We start from the raw sequence: 18,703 nt of genomic DNA, 5'->3' as shown, positions 1-18,703 counted from the left end.
CAAAAAGTGCCCATCAAGCCAATCCAACTTGTGGGAAGGGCTTCTGGAAGCATGGGGTGAAATTTCTCAAGATTACCTCAGTAAATTAACAGCTAGAATGCCAAAGGCAATGCTGTAATTGCTGCAAAGGGAGCATTCTTTGACAAAAGCAAAGTTTGAAGGAGAAAATTATTCTTTCTAATAAAAATCATTATTTCTAACCTTGTCAATGTCTGGACTATATTTTCTAATCATTTTGCAACTCATTTGATAAATAATAGTATGAGTTTTCATGGAAAACACAAAATTGTCTGGGTGACCCCAAACTTTTGAATGGTAGTGTATATGTAGCACCCTGAGGATTCGGCTGCTACAGGGGTATTGCACCTCAGCCAGAGGTGTGATATTCCACTCCCGGGTAAGGATGGAGTGTGGAACTGAGCTCAGTTAGCTGCATGCACTACACACATCCCATTTCCGGAGGACAGACCAATGGTACTCCCACTTAATAATGTGCAGGTACGACCGAGTCTGTCCTTGGCTGGAGTGGGAGGGGGGTGGTACATCCCAGTAGTGTAGGGGCAGATAGGGGGAGCAGCCTGGGTAAAGTTAGGAGCTCATTGGGTGCTGGTCACCTGAGCTCACACATAGAGGGAGTATTTAAGGTGGGCACCATCTAAGATCAGGGTCAGTCAGTCAGTAAGTCTTTGCAGAGCAGTGGAGGAAAGCAGAGGAGCAGAGCAGCCCCAGAGCCAAGAGTGAGAGAGGAGTTTGAAAGACCCAGAGGGGGAGAAAGAAGGAACTCTGAGAGCCCAAACTAAATCAAAGGGTGAAGAGTTGGCAACAGGGTACCGGATCCCAAGCTGGCAGAGGCTACAGCACACCTTAGCCAGGAACCGGAGGCCGTGGGCAGAATCTGCCACGGCCACCCACTATATCCACCCGGAAGGCAGACCACGCATAGGGTCAGGGAACCCAGAGACAAGGGTTCACCAACAAGAGGCCCGAGGGAGCCGGACTTAGGTGGATCCCTGGTGGGGAAGGCCAGAGACGAGGACAGGACAGAAAGGGAGCTCAGAACCACGCTCCAGAACTACTTGGGGGTTGGCCGAGTCCAGGACCTGGTGGACGCAGCGCGGCTCGGGTGGTCACTCAAGGCCGGAGTGACCGGTACAAGAACAGCAGTAAGTAAAGAACCCTGAACTGCACAACCCGACTCTGACTCTCATTACCATCTTCCCTGCACTTCCACAACCACCATCCTCTGCACCTGACCCCCTGAGGCTATACCCCTCCCGTTGGGGGTTATACTACCTAAGCTGCACAAACACCATCAGCCTCAGCGGACCCTGCTGCAGCGGCGGCCGTAGTGACCGCAATTCAACGGGTGGCGTAGTCGACATAAAGAACTTTAGTAACATCAGTAAGGACTGCCACACACTGAGCTTGACACCCTGGGCACGGACCGGGTCACAGCCACTCGGAGACTACAACCCCCATCTGATCCGGCTCCGGGTATCCCCAACAACACTGGCCCAGGGGGCGCGTCAACTTTGGCGTAGTCGGCAGGATTTCGTGCCCGCAACAACCGGGTACTGCGTGCCTGAAGAAAAGTTCACCGTTACCTTAAAAAGAAGTCTCCTGCCGGTTCCGGAGGGTCCCCGCCATCGGGCCCCATCACAGGTCGTTTCCCGCCGGTTGTCCGCCATTTGCAGCTTTTTCCCGCCATCCATGGAGTTTCCCGCCACTGGGAGACGATTCCCGCCATTTCTGAAGATTTCCCGCCTTGGGGGAGCGGACGCCATTATAGGCGTGCCAGAGGGTGGCAAGAGGCCACCTCCCATCGTGGGCCAGGTCGAAGAATGGCGCCAAAAGCGGAAACCGCCCCCACCAACAGAGACTGTGATGCTGGAAGTGTCCATCAGCGTGAGAGAACTGCCCCTGGAACTGACAATCACTAAGTTGCCCCGGGACCACCCTCGATGTGGGCGGAGACAGAAGAAGAGAACAAAGATGGGTGTCGCCTGGAGCAGTCTGGAGAGAGCGCACCCGGAGACGAGACGTCTGGAAGAGAGTCCAGAGAAAGCACACCCGGAGATGGAGGGAGAGCCAGGCAGCACCGACCCAGTGGTCAGGAGCCTGATGCGGGCCGCCACTCCAGGCAGCACCGACCCAGTGGTCAGGAGCCTGTTGCAGGTCGCCACTCCAGAAGGCCTGCTGGAGATCCTAACACAGCTCCCCCGAGACCGGGAGTGTACACAGACCGCGCTGGAGGGCCTCGCACAGAGGTTGGCCCGGGTGCAACGAGAGACGTTGGCGGAGTGGAGCCGAGAGATGGCCCAGCAGACCGAGACTCGTCAGCGGAGCACGCCACCCGAGACGAGGAGACAGACCGCCTCTGAGGATGGCGCAGGAGGACTGAAGGCCGGAGACGGCGCCAAAAAGGGAGCCGAATGAATGGAGGCAGGTAAAGGGGACGTCACTACCCCGAGCCGGGAAACCGCGCGCCTGCCCCAGCTCCCCGTCGCAGAGCCCGAAGTACCCCCTGCCGTGCCCGTCGCTGCAACGTCACCGCCGCAGACTAGGCCTCAAACGGAAGCCGCGACCCCTGTGACGTCACACGCCTCGACCCCGAGCGTGGCCAAGCAGGAAGTACCATCGGCCTGGTCGCAAGGCCTAGTACCCCCGGGCGACGCAATACCAACAGCGCCCCCTACCTCCGCGGAGCCCCCGGCCTGGTCGCAGGGCCAAGTAACACAGGGCGCCGCCGTTCTTACGGTGCCCTTTACTTTTAAGGTGCCCCAAGCCTGGTCGCAAGGCCTGGTTAACCCGGGCGCCGCTACCACCACGGCGCCCATAACACCTATAGTACCGCACCTGGGTGAAGACCTGTTCGCCCAGCATACGTGCCCGGATGGGCAGCCCTTCATATGGCCACCGGAGTTTCACCATCCCCAACTCCGGAAAGAGAGACCCCTAGACGAACCCCTGATTCCGGTTCCGAAGCCTGTAAAGAGGACCTCGCCCCCGCTAGAAGAGACCCAGTTTGAGTGGGATCCCACCGGAGAAGACCTCATGGGGTTCACTCAGGAGACTCGGGCAGCCGCAGCGGAGCGTGCAGAGTGCTGCCGCCAGCAGCTCGAGGTCTTTGAGAGGGAGCGGAGAGAGAGGCGGGTCCGGGAACAACAAGCCCAAATAAGGAGCGCGGAGCAGAAGAGCCGGACCAGGAGAAACCCCCGTGCAGCGCATGGTCCCCGTACCATCGGGACTGTGATAAAGTTCAATCTGCAGCATGGGTGGGGTTTCATCAGGGATCACCGCACCCCAGGCGACGTCTTCGTGACCAGGAGAGACGTTGAGTCCCACCTACCGGAGGGACACAGAGGTCGTGACCTGTATTTGGGGGACGAGGTCACCTTCACCCGGCACAAGTGTGCCAAAGGACCCTACGCCCTCCATGTGCATCGCCTGACGGAGGAGGAGCTGCGGTGTGAGGAGGAGCAAGAGGACCCGGACGGGTCTGAAACTGAAACTGTCCACAAAGAAAGAGCAGGAGGACGCCGTCGTTGAGTACGGTAGTGAAGAGACTGTATAAAGTTACCCGTTAGGGTATATGCCATGCTGCTAATTTAAATATGGTCCCCGTTGGGACAACAGTGAACTGTTCCAGTGTGTCCCATTTCCCCACTGACCGAGGACTGAGAGCGGTCAATCCTCCCTAATACCTGGCCGAGGACTGAGAGCGGCCATATCCCCTTGTATATAGTTGCGCTTCCTAAAGCGCCCCCTACCGGTTTTATAGGAAACCGTGTTTCTTCAAGAGACTGTCGCACTTTACCCGGTCACAAGTTGCACCGTGACCGGAGGTACCAGAAGACAGGAATGTTTTTATGAAAAGTTTATATGAAAAGTTTATGCTGATATATATGATGTTTTATATGTTTTATATGTTTATGTTTATGAAAAAAAAAATTGTATGTTTCGGATGTTGTTTATATCTTACAGCCCGAGGACGTGCTGTGATTTACCAGGGGGGAATGTAGCACCCTGAGGATTCGGCTGCTACAGGGGTATTGCACCTCAGCCAGAGGTGTGATATTCCACTCCCGGGTAAGGATGGAGTGTGGAACTGAGCTCAGTTAGCTGCATGCACTACACACATCCCATTTCCGGAGGACAGACCAATGGTACTCCCACTTAATAATGTGCAGGTACGACCGAGTCTGTCCTTGGCTGGAGTGGGAGGGGGGTGGTACATCCCAGTAGTGTAGGGGCAGATAGGGGGAGCAGCCTGGGTAAAGTTAGGAGCTCATTGGGTGCTGGTCACCTGAGCTCACACATAGAGGGAGTATTTAAGGTGGGCACCATCTAAGATCAGGGTCAGTCAGTCAGTAAGTCTTTGCAGAGCAGTGGAGGAAAGCAGAGGAGCAGAGCAGCCCCAGAGCCAAGAGTGAGAGAGGAGATTGAAAGACCCAGAGGGGGAGAAAGAAGGAACTCTGAGAGCCCAAACTAAATCAAAGGGTGAAGAGTTGGCAACAGGGTACCGGATCCCAAGCTGGCAGAGGCTACAGCACACCTTAGCCAGGAACCGGAGGCCGTGGGCAGAATCTGCCACGGCCACCCACTATATCCACCCGGAAGGCAGACCACGCATAGGGTCAGGGAACCCAGAGACAAGGGTTCACCAACAAGAGGCCCGAGGGAGCCGGACTTAGGTGGATCCCTGGTGGGGAAGGCCAGAGACGAGGACAGGACAGAAAGGGAGCTCAGAACCACGCTCCAGAACTACTTGGGGGTTGGCCGAGTCCAGGACCTGGTGGACGCAGCGCGGCTCGGGTGGTCACTCAAGGCCGGAGTGACCGGTACAAGAACAGCAGTAAGTAAAGAACCCTGAACTGCACAACCCGACTCTGACTCTCATTACCATCTTCCCTGCACTTCCACAACCACCATCCTCTGCACCTGACCCCCTGAGGCTATACCCCTCCCGTTGGGGGTTATACTACCTAAGCTGCACAAACACCATCAGCCTCAGCGGACCCTGCTGCAGCGGCGGCCGTAGTGACCGCAATTCAACGGGTGGCGTAGTCGACATAAAGAACTTTAGTAACATCAGTAAGGACTGCCACACACTGAGCTTGACACCCTGGGCACGGACCGGGTCACAGCCACTCGGAGACTACAACCCCCATCTGATCCGGCTCCGGGTATCCCCAACAACACTGGCCCAGGGGGCGCGTCATATATCCTGCAAAATAGTTAGTGTAGGGTCTGTAAAGGCTGCCAGATCAAACAAACAGTCCTTCTCAGGACTAATATCCATCCCAGATATCAGGCAGGCAGGCAGGCTGTATAGGAGACGCAGTGGTTATACCAGCAAACGCTGCATTACAGTCCTGTGTGCTCCTGTTGCTGAAATTGCTGGACTTAGCTCCAGGTTTCGGGGGCCAGGAAAAATCCTTTTTTTTTTCTAAATCCTCTTTTTTTTTTCCTCCTTCACACTGTACAAATACCCGTCTTATTAACCTTTTGGTGTCCCCTCCCAAAAAAAAAGTGTGTCTCTGATTTTTCAGACACAAATATATCTGTTGAAAATAGTGTGGTGTAGGTCAGAGAAATAGAAGTGTGGTTTTGGAGTTCCATGGGCCATTTGTATCTAAAAAAAACAGTATGAGTGTGTCGCTCACTGTTCAGCCGCAAATATATATATTTAAAAAAGTCTGGTATACATCAGTAAATTATAACTGTGGTTTTGCTGTTCCACGGTAAAAAATCTCTATTATCCTGTTTTTGGCATTTTTTGCCGTAAAAAAAAAATAATAGTGTCTCCCTGATTTTTTCAGACACAAATATATCTGTTGAAAATAGTCTGGTGTAGGCCAGAGAGACAGAAGTGTGCTTTTGCTGTTCCACGGTAAAAAATCTCTATTATCCTGCTTTTGGCATTTTTTTGCCGTAAAAAAAATAAATAATAGTGTCTCCCTGATTTTTCAGACACAAATATATCTGTTGAAAATAGTCTGGTGTAGGCCCGAGGGACAGAAGTGTGCTTTTGCTGTTCCACGGTAAAAAATCTCTATAATCCTGCTTTTGGCATTTTTTGCGGTAAAAAAAAGATAATAGTGTCTCCCTGATTTTTCAGACACAAATATATCTGTTGAAAATAGTCTGGTGTAGGCCCGAGAGATACAAGTGTGGTTTTGCAGTTCCACGGTTCAAACCTCTGTATTATCCACTTTTGGGCCATTTGTATCTAAAAGAAACAGTTTGAGTGCGTCGCTCACTGTTCAGCCGCAAATATATATATTTAAAAAAGTCTGGTATACACCAGTAAATTATAACTGTGGTTTTGCTGTTCCATGGTAAAAAATCTCTATTATCCTGTTTTTGGCATTTTTTGACGTAAAAAAAAAATAATAGTGTCTCCCTGATTTTTAAGACACAAATATATCTGTTGAAAATAGTCTGGTGTAGGCCAGATAGACAGAAGTGTGCTTTTGCTGTTCCATGGTAAAAAATCTCTATTATCCTGCTTTTGGCATTTTTTGCCATAAAAAAATAATAATAGTGTCTCCCTGATTTTTCAGACACAAATATATCTGTTGAAAATAGTCTGTTGTAGGCCAGAGAGACAGAATTGTGGTTTTGCAGTTCCACCGTAAAAAATCTCTATTATCCTGCTTTTGTCATTTTTTGCCGTAAAAAAAAAAAAAATAGTGTCTCCCTGATTTTTCAGACACAAATACATCTGTTGAAAATAGTCTGGTGTAGGCCCGAGAGATACAAGTGTGGTTTTGCAGTTCCACGGTTCAAACCTCTGTATTATCCACTTTTGGGCCATTTGTATCTAAAAGAAACAGTTTGAGTGTGTCGCTCACTGTTCAGCCGCAAATATATATATTTTAAAAAGTCTGGTATATACCAGTAAATTATAACTGTGGTTTTGCTGTTCCACGGTAAAAAATCTCTATTATCCTGTTTTTGGTATTTTGTGACGTAAAAAAAAAAATAATAGTGTCTCCCTGATTTTTCAGACACAAATATATATGTTGAAAATAGTCTGGTGTAGGCCCGAGAAATACAAGTGTGGTTTTGCAGTTCCACGAGTCAAATCTCTGTATAATCCTGCTTTGGCATTTTTTGCCGTAAAAAATAAATAATAGTGTCTCCTGATTGTTCAGACACAAATATATCTGTTGAAAATAGTCTGGTGTAGGCCCGAGAAATACAAGTGTGGTTTTGCAGTTCCACGGTTCAAACCTCTGTATTATCCACTTTTGGGCCATTTGTATCTAAAACAAACAGTTTGAGTGTGTCGCTCACTGTTCAGCCGCAAATATATATATTTAAAAAAGTCTGGTATACACCAGTCAATTATAACTGTGGTTTTGCTGTTCCACGGTAAAAAATCTCTATTATCCTGCTTTTGGCATTTTTTGCCGTAAAAAATAAATAATAGTGTCTCCTGATTGTTTAGACACAAATATATCTGTTGAAAATAGTCTGGTGTAGGCCCGAGAAATACAAGTGTGGTTTTGCAGTTCTACGGGTCAAATCTCTGTATTATCCACTTTTGGGCCATTTGTATCTAAAAAAAACAGTTTGAGTGTGTCGCTCACTGTTCAGCCGCAAATATATCTATTTTAAAAAGTCTGGTATACACCAGTAAATTATAACTGTGGTTTTGTTGTTCCACGGTAAGAAATCTCTATTATTCAGCTTTTGGTATTTTTTCCGTAAAGAAAAACGGTAATAGTTTCTCCCTGATTGTTCAGATTGTTTAAAAGAGTCGGGTGTAGGCCAGAGAAATATAACTGTGGTTTTCCTCTTCCACGGTTCTAATCTACTTTTTATTACCCTTTTTCCATTGATAGTGCGAGTGTAAGCTATTTTACTTACTTTACAATGGGCAAGGCGCGTGGCAGGGGACGTGGAAGTGGACGTTCTGGTGATGGTGCGTGCAGAGGACGGGGCCGTGGCCAAGGTGAAAATGTGCCACAACCAACAGCCACATCTTCTCGCTCCCACTTCTTGACCGAATTACTACGGAAGCACAGAACAACACCAGTATTGCGAACTGATCAGTGTGAACAGGTTATTAATCAGATAGCAGATAATACTTCCAGTTACCTGGACACCACCACCTCCGGCCTGTCTTCCACACGGTCGACTCTTAGTAGCAGTGAGTCTCGACCGCATACTTCTCCTCACCCTGATGCTCCTTCCTCCCACCATGCCGAGTGTCGTCAGACAGCAACTGATCCCACACTTGGACACTCTGAAGAGCTGTTCACTGGTCCATTTCCAGATTTGTGCCCCTCGCCTGCTCCGCTTGAAGTGGTGGAAGAGGAGATCCCATGTAGCCATGCCCAAATATTTGAACAGCCACAGCCACAGGAAGTCGACGCTGGCAATTTGTCACAAGAGGTGGACGATGATGAGACACAATTGCCAGGAAGTGAGGAGGAGGATCGTGGTGCGCAAGTGGAAGAGGAGGAGGTGGTGGATGATCTAGTAACTGACCCAATGTGGCAGTAGGACATGCAGAGTGAGGCCAGCAGCACACAGGGTGAGGGAGGCAGAGTACCTCAACAGGCAGGAAGAAGCAGTGTGGTGGCCGCAGACAGAAGGCGGGCAACCAACATGAGGGACGTTGCCAGTACAACCGGTAGGTCTTCCAGAGTCTGGAATTTTTTTAAAGACTCTGCTGATAACCCCAAAAAGGCCATTTGTACCACCTGCCATGCCAGCATCAGCAGGGGTGACAAAACTACCAGCCTGACCACCACCAGCATGATCAGGCACATGGCAGCAAAGCACCCGACTTTGTGGGGCGAACCCCAGGGTCCACGACCAGTGTCAGCGGGTGTCACCACTGCTTCATCCACTGTTGTGCGTGCAATAGAACCCCCTGTTGTGTGTGCAAGGCAATCCCCTGTCCATACTGCATGCAAAGATGCCCCCTCCTCTCAGTCTTCACTTGTTATGGCAGTCTCTCAAGAAACAGCATCAACGTCCATGTCCCACCGCAGTGTTCAATTGTCCATATCCCAGACCTTTGAACGAAAGCGGAAATTTGCAGCTAACGCCCCACAGGCCACAGTCCTAAATTCGCACATTTCACGACTGCTTGCGTTGGAAATGCTGCCTTTTAGGCTGGTGGAGATGGAATCCTTCCGCAACCTTATGGCGGTGGCCGCCCCTTGGTACTCGGTCCCCAGCCGACACTATTTTGCCCGGTGTGCCATCCCCGCACTACACAAGCACGTGTCCCAAAACATCTGCCGTGCCCTCAACAACGCAGTTACAGGGAGAGTCCACCTGACAATGGACACGTGGACAAGTGCTTCTGGCCAGGGACGGTACATCTCCCTGACGGCACACTGGGTAAACATAGTGGAAGCCGGGACCCAGTCGGACCTTGGGACGGAACACATCCTCCCCACACCGAGGATTGAGGGCCCTATGTCAGTCAGAGTTGCCCCCACAGTGTATATCTCCTGCACATCATCCTCCTCCTCCTCATGTTCAGCCTCCATCTCAGATATCAACACATCAGTTACAAGCTGGAAGCACTGCAGTACTGCCTCCACCAAGCGGCAACAGGCTGTGCTGAAACTCCTAAGCTTAGGTGAGAAACCTCACACTGCTTGTGAGTTCTGGACAGCTGTGAAAGAGCAGGCAGATCTGTGGCTGAGACCGCTGAACCTACATCAAGGCATGGTCATGTGTGACAATGGCCGTAACCTGGTGGCAGCTCTGAGGCGAGGCGAGATCACACACGTACCATGCCTGGCTCATGTGCTTAACCTCATAGTTCAGCGGTTTCTTAAATCGTACCCCGAGTTGCCAGATCTGCTCGTCAAAGTACGCCGCCTGTCAGCTCATTTTCGCAAGTCGGCTACAGCTTCCGCCGCCCTTGCTGTGTTGCAGCAGCGTTTGCAGCTTCCGTCACACCGACTGGTGTGTGATGTCCCCACACGTTGGAACTCTACCCTCCACATGTTGCAAAGGATTTGTGAGCAGAAGAGAGCAGTTGTGGAGTACCAGCTGCAACAAGGCAGTCGATATTCAGGTCAGACTCCACACATAAGACCTCAGGAGTGGACCTGGATGTCTGACATCTGTACCATCTTGACAAACTTTGAGGAGTCCACCCAGATGGTGAGTGGTGATAACGCCATCATTAGCGTCACCATTCCACTTGTCTGTCTTTTGCAACTCTCTCTGCAGAGAATTAAAGAGGAGGCATTTCAGCCAGAGTATGATGAGATGGATCAAGAAGCCGTAGCGGTCGATTACACACAGCCCTGCCTCATCTCATCCCAACGTGCATTGGGGGACAATGAGAGAGAGGAGGAGGAGGAGGAGGAAGAACAGGAGCTTGTATCATGTAGACGGTAGTACCTGTACAACTGTCATACCGTCGGTTCAGCGTGGGTGGCCTGAGGACAGGGGGGAGGAGGAGGAGGAGGAGGAGGAGGAGAGCATGGTCAGTCGTCATCTTGGTGAGGACACGGAAGTCTTGCCCGTTACCAGTCTGGCACGCATGGCTGACTTTATGTTACGCTGCCTTAACCATGACCCTCGCGTTGTCAAAATGTTGGGTGACAGTCATTACTGGTTGGTGACACTTTTAGACCCCCGCTACAAGGAGAACTTTCACTCTTTTATTCCTGAGGTGGAGAGGTCTACAAAAGTGGGGCAGTACCAGAAGGCCCTTGCTGCAGAACTGTTAAAAAAGTTCCCATCTGAACACACTATTGGCAGAGGTCACAGTTCGTTGACCAACCAAGGCGTACAAGTGAGAGAGAGGCAACTCCAATCCAGCAGAGGCAGGGGAACACTGTCAACGTTCTGGGACAGTTTTCTGAGACCCGCCCAGCTTACAGGCCCTGAGGCGCGGGGTACTCTCACAAAGAGTGGAAAGTATCAAAAGATGGTGAGGGAGTACCTTGCCGACCGTACCAGCGTCCTCCGTGATTCCTCTGTGCCTTTTAATTATTGGGTATCCAAGCTGGACACTTGGAATGAACTCGCTCTGTACGCCTTGGAGGTCCTTGCGTGCCCTGCCGCTAGCGTGTTATCGGAGCGTGTCTTTAGTGCCGCTGGGGGAATTATAACTGATAAGTGCACTCACCTGTCAACTGACAATGCTGACAAGCTGACCCTTATCAAAATGAACAAGGGCTGGATTGGGCCAGACTTCTCATCACCACCAAATGACAGCAGAGTACCATAAAGTCAAAACCACTGTGTTTTTTCGGGAGGTGTATTCACATGCACCGCTTCACACCCACACATGGGTATACGCTTCCTCATTTTGGCTGTTTTATGTTCTTCTCCTTATCCACCAGGGTGACCGTGGTCCGTGTTTCCATTATTGAAAGTTCCTCCGTCCTTATTTTTGTCAGCTTTTGCTTGGAAGGCATAAGCAAAGACTGTGGGAGACCCACTCCCCAATAATGGGAATAATATTTTTAAGATGCTGTACTGTATGGCTCTTGTAAGGGGCATTGCAAGTTCCTCTGTCCTAATTTTTGTCAGCTTTTGCTTGGAAGGCATAAGCAATGACTGTGGGAGACCCACTCCCCAATAATGGGAATAATATTTTTAAGATGCTGTACTGTATGGCTCTTGCAAGGGGCATTACAAGTTCCTCCGTCCTAATTTTTGGCAGCTTTTGCTTGGAAGGCATAAGCAAAGACTATGGGAGACCCACTCCCCAATAATGGGAATAATGTTTGTAATATGCTGTACTGCATGGCTCTTGTAAGGGGCATTGCAAGTTCCTCCATCCTAATTTTTGGCAGCTTTTGCTTGGAAGGCATAAGCAAATACTATGGGACACCCACTCCCCAATCATGGCAATAATGTTTGTAATATGCTGTACTGCATGGCTCTTGTAAGGGGAATTGCAAGTTCCTCCATCCTAATTTTTGGCATCTTTTGCTTGGAAGGCATAAGCAAATACTATGGGAGACCCACTCCCCAATAATGGGAATAATGTTTGTAATATGCTGTACTGCATGGCTCTTGCAAGGGGCATTGCAAGTTCCTCCATCCTAATTTTTGGAAGCTTTTACTTGGAAGGCATAAGCAAATACTATGGGAGACCCACTCCCCAATCATGGGAATAATGTTTGCAATATGCTGTACTGCATGACTTGTGTAAGGGGCATTGCAAGTTCCTCCATCCTAATTTTTGGCAGCTTTTGCTTGTAAGGCATAAGCAAAGACTGTGGGAGACCCACTCCCCAATAATGGGAATAATATTTTTAAGATGCTGTACTGTATGGCTCTTGTAAGGGGCATTGCAAGTTCCTCCGTCCTAATTTTTGTCAGCTTTTGCTTGGAAGGCATAAGCAAAGACTGTGGGAGACCCACTCCCCAATAATGGGAATAATGTTTTTAAGATGCTGTACTGTATGGCTCTTGTAAGGGGCATTGAAAGCGTCTTGTTAAGCTACTGCGACCTCCACCTCTTTTCCGAGGGGCATTAAAAGCGTATTGCTAAGCTACTGGGACCTCCACGTCTCTTCCGAGGGGCATTAAAAGTGTCTTGTTAAGTTACTGGGACCTCCACAACTCGTCTGAGGGGCATTAAAAGCGTCTTGTTAAGCTACTGGGACCTGCACGTCTCTTCTGAGGGGCATTAAAAGTGTCTTGTTAAGCTACTGGGACCTCCACCACTTTTCCGAGGGGCATTAAAAGCGTCTTGTTAAGCTACTGGGACCTCCACGTCTCTTCTGAGCGGCATTAAAAGCGTCTTGTTAAGCTACTGGGACCTCCACCACTTTTCCGAGGGGCATTAAAAGCGTCTTCTTAAGCTACTGGGACCTCCACGTCTCTTCTGAGGGGCATACTTGCGCTTGCATTGCAAGGAATGGGAGAGGTACAATTGAACACTGCCCTGGGACAAGGACTTGAACGGGGATAGTTGCAAGTCTGCAACGACAGGTGCAGGGTGGGAGGCATCTTCGCATGTACCATGAACAGGGGTTTGGCATGCACACACTCCAGCGCAATAGGCTGTCCTTCCCACTAAATGCACTGAGGAGGGCACAGGTAATGTTTTGGTATGCGCGCTTAATCTTAAGTATAAGGCACACCGGGACAAATAGGGGCGGCTGGGGACTCAGTATGGATACCTCGCTGCCGAAGCAGCCATGAGGTAGTGCCCAGCTTTGGCCTCCTCCAACCTAAAAGGCCCCATTTCAAGTGCAAGCTAGCAGTATGGCATTGCAGACTAGGGGTGGGTGGGCGGCAGGCTGCACACTTACACTTGCATTCCAAGAAAACAAAGCAGATGCTAACTTCTATCATCATCATCATGGTCCTCACTTTGGCACTCTCAACTCCCCTGACAGAGAAGCCAGGGTCCACCGGAGGAGTCTGGTTCTCTGGTGGGCTCGTCCAATGCTGCCCTAAAGCAGGCCGGGCTAAGAAAAGTGTGTGGGGGGATTTTCCAAGGAGAAATAGGGGCGGCTGGGGACCGTTTATGGACACCCGGCTGCCCCCAGGCGGCTGGGGACCGTGTGTGGACACCCGGCTGCGGGGCGGCTGGGGACCGAGCATGGACACCCGGCCGGCCTCTGGCGGCTGGGGACCGAGTGTCGACACCCGGCCGCCGGGCGGCTGGGGACTGAGTATGGATACCAGGCCGCCAACGCAGCCATGACGTGGTGGCCAGATTCCGCCTCCACATGCCTAAAAGGCCCAATTTCAAGTGCAAGCAAGCAAGCAGTATGGTATTGCAGCCTGGGGGTGGGTGGGTGGCAGGCTGCATACTTGCGCTTGCATTGCAAGGAATGGAGGAGGTACAATTGAACACTGCCCTGGGACAAGAACTTGCACGGGGATAGTTGCAAGTCTGCATCTTCTGATGCGGCAAGGATGACTTCTGATGGGCACACTTTTAGGCAGTGACCTGGGTGTCAGAGATGCTTCATGGGGTCTTCCTCATGCTGTTCCTATGTCTTTTCAGCACTGTATGCATGTGTCACACAGCACATGGCCAGATAAGGTTGTAAAATGTTAAAATGACATTTCCTGGTGAATGCATTTGTCACGGTTGAAAGCAATACAAAAGTGCAAAAATGCATAAAAAATGCTACTTGTGAACATAGCCCAAGGTGTGGAGGAGTATTTTTTTGGGGGGTTATTTATTTTACCTTATACACGAGTCTTTACCCTGGAAAGGAACTTTCTTAACATATTTCACAGGAAAGCAGTTTCAGTTTCGTTTTTGAACGTTTTATTGTGAGCCCTTAAAAGAGGCTTTATACCTCTGACCACGTTGTTGACAGCAGTGACCTGGGGGTCAGAAATGCTTCCTTGGGTGATCCCCATGCTGTCCCCATGTCATTTGAACACTGTCACTATCGTTTTGGGCACTTGTTAGGCTTTTAAAAGACTGCCGGGGGTGCTAACATAGGGCTCGTTGCTCGGGTCGAGCACCCGAGTATCACGGTGAGCTCGGCCCGAGCTTCGATCACCCGAGCATTTTAGTGCTCGCTCAACACTAATTATTAATCAAAAAATACTCAAACCAAAATTGGACAAGAACATTATTATTATGCTCTGCAAGCCAATAATAGTAATTTTTAGTATACTCTTTACAGTGTTTTTTTTGTGACTCTTTTTTAACTTTGTATCCTCCTTCAGAAATCTTCTATTAGATTTTGAGTTGACACTTGTAGAGGGGTGAAGGTATATTTTGCACCTATATTTCAAGCTGTGCTCAGGATGTCTGTATTTAACTGACACATATTAATCTGAAAGCATGGCAATTAACGCTTATTAAATTTGGCAGCCTATTATTAATGATACCAGAAGATTGGTACCAGAAAATGTCATGCAGTTGTCTATTTTCATCTTCTCTTGTGGGCATAAGAGAAGCACCTAGAAATAGGGACACATGAGAAACTCTCTTTAGACAGGTTATTATGATGCACCTTACTGCACACTTCTAGCCCATTATTTTGCTTCTACTTTCATTGTCAAAAGTATATATAGGACTCCATTCACCTGATAGATGTCAAAAGAGTGTCCATCAGCTTAGTACAGTGGTATGTAAAAGTTTGGGTAAGGTCTGGAAGACAAGCAAAATGTCAGTGAGAGCTGCTTGTAGGATTGCTAGAGAGGCAAATCAGAACCCCGGATTGACTGCAAAAGACCTTCAGAAAGACTTAGGAGACTCTGGAGTTGTGGTACAGTGTTCTACTGTTCAGACACCTGCACAAATATATGTGCACAAGGTAGAAAGCGGTCTGTGGAGCGCTAGGATAATGATCACCGGGCGTACAGTCTTAGGGCTGAAAAAACTTTTACTAGCCCTCTCCACAATGCGTTTCGATAGCAATACTATCTTCATTAGGTGGTACAGGGGTTTGGACAGGTGAAACCATTTATAGGGAAGGTACAACATTGATTGGTTAAGAAACTAATTAGTTAATCATGAACTCTACAAACAACCTTTATGTGCCAATGTATAAGCACAACCCATATATATGCATAGACAACTAGCACACAAATTCCTAGAGCAAGGGAATACAAAACATAAAAATAATGATAATATAATACTCCATATTAATGAAAAGTATTAATAATCACAATATTAAAAATACAATATTGAAAATAGATTAATATAATTATATAATAATAAAATGTAACATGAATAATAAAAAATAATAAAAAAAGGGGATGATATCACCCACACACTTTTCGGTGACTGTTAATAGCTGACCACATTCTCAATGGCCAAATTCAAACCTTCAGGGGATAAAGTGCCCAATTTGAAAATCCAGAAACTCTCCCTATTAATCAGACTGGCCTACCGATCTGGGACAGTACCTACCACATGATCAATAATGGCGAGCCTCATGAATTTTGGATCTTTTTGATGGACAGCATTAAAGTGTTTAGATACACTATGTAACTGATACCCTATTCGTATATTATGTCTATGTTTATTAAGGCGAGCATGCATGGTTTGTATCGTGCGGCCCACATATTGGAGGCCACACATACATTCCAGTAGGTAGACTACATGTGTTGATTGACAATTTACATCATGTCTAATAGTAAAAGTTTCGCCTGTGGTTCGCGATGAAAAATTTTTTTGAACACCATTTTGAATAGTTTTGCAACATAAACATTTTGGCGTATTGCAGGAATAACAGCCTAGACGGGAGCTATCATATGATTTCTGCATTTTTGACTTCAAGGATATATTACTGGGTGCAATCAAACTTCGCAAGTTTTTATTCTTTCTATAAATGATTCTTGGTTTACTGGGTATATGTTGCCCTAAAATTGTATCCCCTTTTACAATGAACCAAAATTTGTTTAAAAGGTTCTGAACGGTGACTCTAGATTTATTAAACGTAGTGACCATGCTCCATTTAGTCAACTCGGAGACTGCCTTGCTTTTATCAGTAGATGATTCTATTTTATCAATACAAGTATCCTGAGTCGGGACTCTTGTCCTGGAAAAAGCATAATTTAGCAATCTCTTCGGATAACCTTTTTGTATAAACCGTTTCCTCAATATTTTTGATTCTACCAAAAATTCGGAATCCCTAGTGCATTTTTTTCGAACCCTCCGATATTGACCATAGGGGACATTTGTGATCCATTTTGGGAGATATCCACTATCAAACCTCAAATAGCTGTTTTCATCCACCGGCTTGAAAAAGGTTGATGTGAACAAACTGGTGTCAAACTGTACCATTAAGTCCAATGGGGACTGTGCGATGAAGACGAACTCAAAAGCCCCCATGAACAAGTTAGCGTAACTAGGGGCAAATCTCGTTCCCATCGCACATCCCTTTGTCTGGCGGTATACTGAACCCTCAAATGTGAAAACGTTATTATTCAAAATGAACATAATGGACATCGTCAGAAAATTCTTTTGCTCTGTTGGAATGTTATTATCAGTCATCAAATAATGATCGACTGCTTTCAACCCCAAGTCATGAGATATGTTGCTATACAAACCACTGACATCAAGGGTCAAAATAAGACAATTGTTCATAGGAGGCAACCCTCTTAGTAATTTAATTAATTGGGAGGAATTTCTCAGATAAGAGTCAAGTTTAAGGACATACTTTTGAAGAAAAAGGTCAACGTAATGGGAAAGGTTACTAGTGATAGAACCAATGCCTGAGATTATTGGGTGACCAGGGGGGTTAGTGTGACTTTTATGTATCTTGGGGAGGAAATAAAAGAAAGGGACCCTAAATTGTGTTATATCTAAGAACTTTTTTATTTTTTATTTAAAAGACTACTGGCATGTGCAGTTTTCATGAGTTCCTTTTGTATCTCAAAAAAATTGAAACAGAAGGATCATGAGGGAGTGTTTCATAATATTCATGATCACTCAAAATCCTTCTTCTCTCCCCAAGATACCACCCTCTATTCATCAACACTATACCAACTCCAATAAGAGAATATTCTTTTAATGGATTCAAGCTAATGGGCAACAATTGCTCACTATCTGAACTCAACAAAACAAGTTTATTTGTATTTGCTTCTATGGGTACTATTGAAGATTCGAAATGTTCAGTCTGCAAAAATTTATTATTATGCACTGTCAATAGAGACAAATTAATGGGGTCAATATAGTCCTCTTTTTGTGTAGATCTAACGATGGGTGAATTACTCACTTCAAAATCTAATGGAAATTGGACTATATTTTTTTCAACTACTTGGGCTGCTATATCAATATCTAAAGATGTTGGAATTAGGGCAGAACTGAGTTGTGCAAGTTGTATAGTGGTTGGGTTGGCTCCATTGTGTAAATCCTTTCTAGTATTTTCAATCATAGTTTCCATTTTTTGTCTCATGGGGACAATCAATAAAGTTTTTTTATGTTGTTCATAGAAAGCTTTCTGTTTGGCAGACTTAAGGGAATTAAGGGACGTGTATTTTATCCTTCAAATCTCGTGTGGGAAAGGAGAGATTTGCATTGGCGATAGAATTAGGATTAGATTTGTCAGTGACCCTAGCTGGCTCTTGCAATAGTGAAGTTGTGATATCCATAGTCTCGTCTATTGCAAGCATCTCCTTTCTATCCCGTAATAATTTAGCTGCTTTTTTTCTTATGATATCCTCTTCAAATTTAATGAGTTTAAGTTTAAGATTTAGATCATGTTCTCTAAAGTCCAGAGAAAGGGCATATACATCCAAATTACTTCTAAGAAGTTTGAGTTTATCTAGAGCTTTTGAAGCCAAAGAGTTCCTTTTAGCAATCAGAAGATTCATCATTCCAAAGGAGCAATTAAGGGAATATTCATCCCATTCTTTGGTAAATGAGGAATCTTGTGGGAAGGATGATTTTTGTGATAATCTAAGTCCCTTAGGCACAAGCTTCTCAGCTATATAGCGCCTCAGGAACATGATGTCAATGTGATTTGTAATCTCAATCTTACTCTTATTTTCATACTCTAAGAATAATAATAATTTTTATAGCGCCAACATATTCCGCAGCACTTTTCAATTTTAGGGGGGGACTTATACAGACAATACAGAATAACCCAACAGACACATAACCGAACAAAAAAGATTAAAGGTAAACAAGTTACTTAAAAAACCTTTAATGAATCATGGTTTCGCGATAGATGGCACTGCATAGAGAGACACTCACACAACACTGATACATGTATTTAAAAGGATATCATATCCAAACATGATATGAGTATAATGATATAAATATAATGTA

This window comes from Phyllobates terribilis, unplaced genomic scaffold (genome assembly GCF_046119375.1).
Source record: "Phyllobates terribilis strain yellow unplaced genomic scaffold, ASM4611937v1 Scaffold_9__5_contigs__length_417890890, whole genome shotgun sequence".
NCBI classification, from domain to species: Eukaryota; Metazoa; Chordata; class Amphibia; order Anura; family Dendrobatidae; genus Phyllobates; species Phyllobates terribilis.
This window is presented reverse-complemented; position numbering follows the sequence as displayed.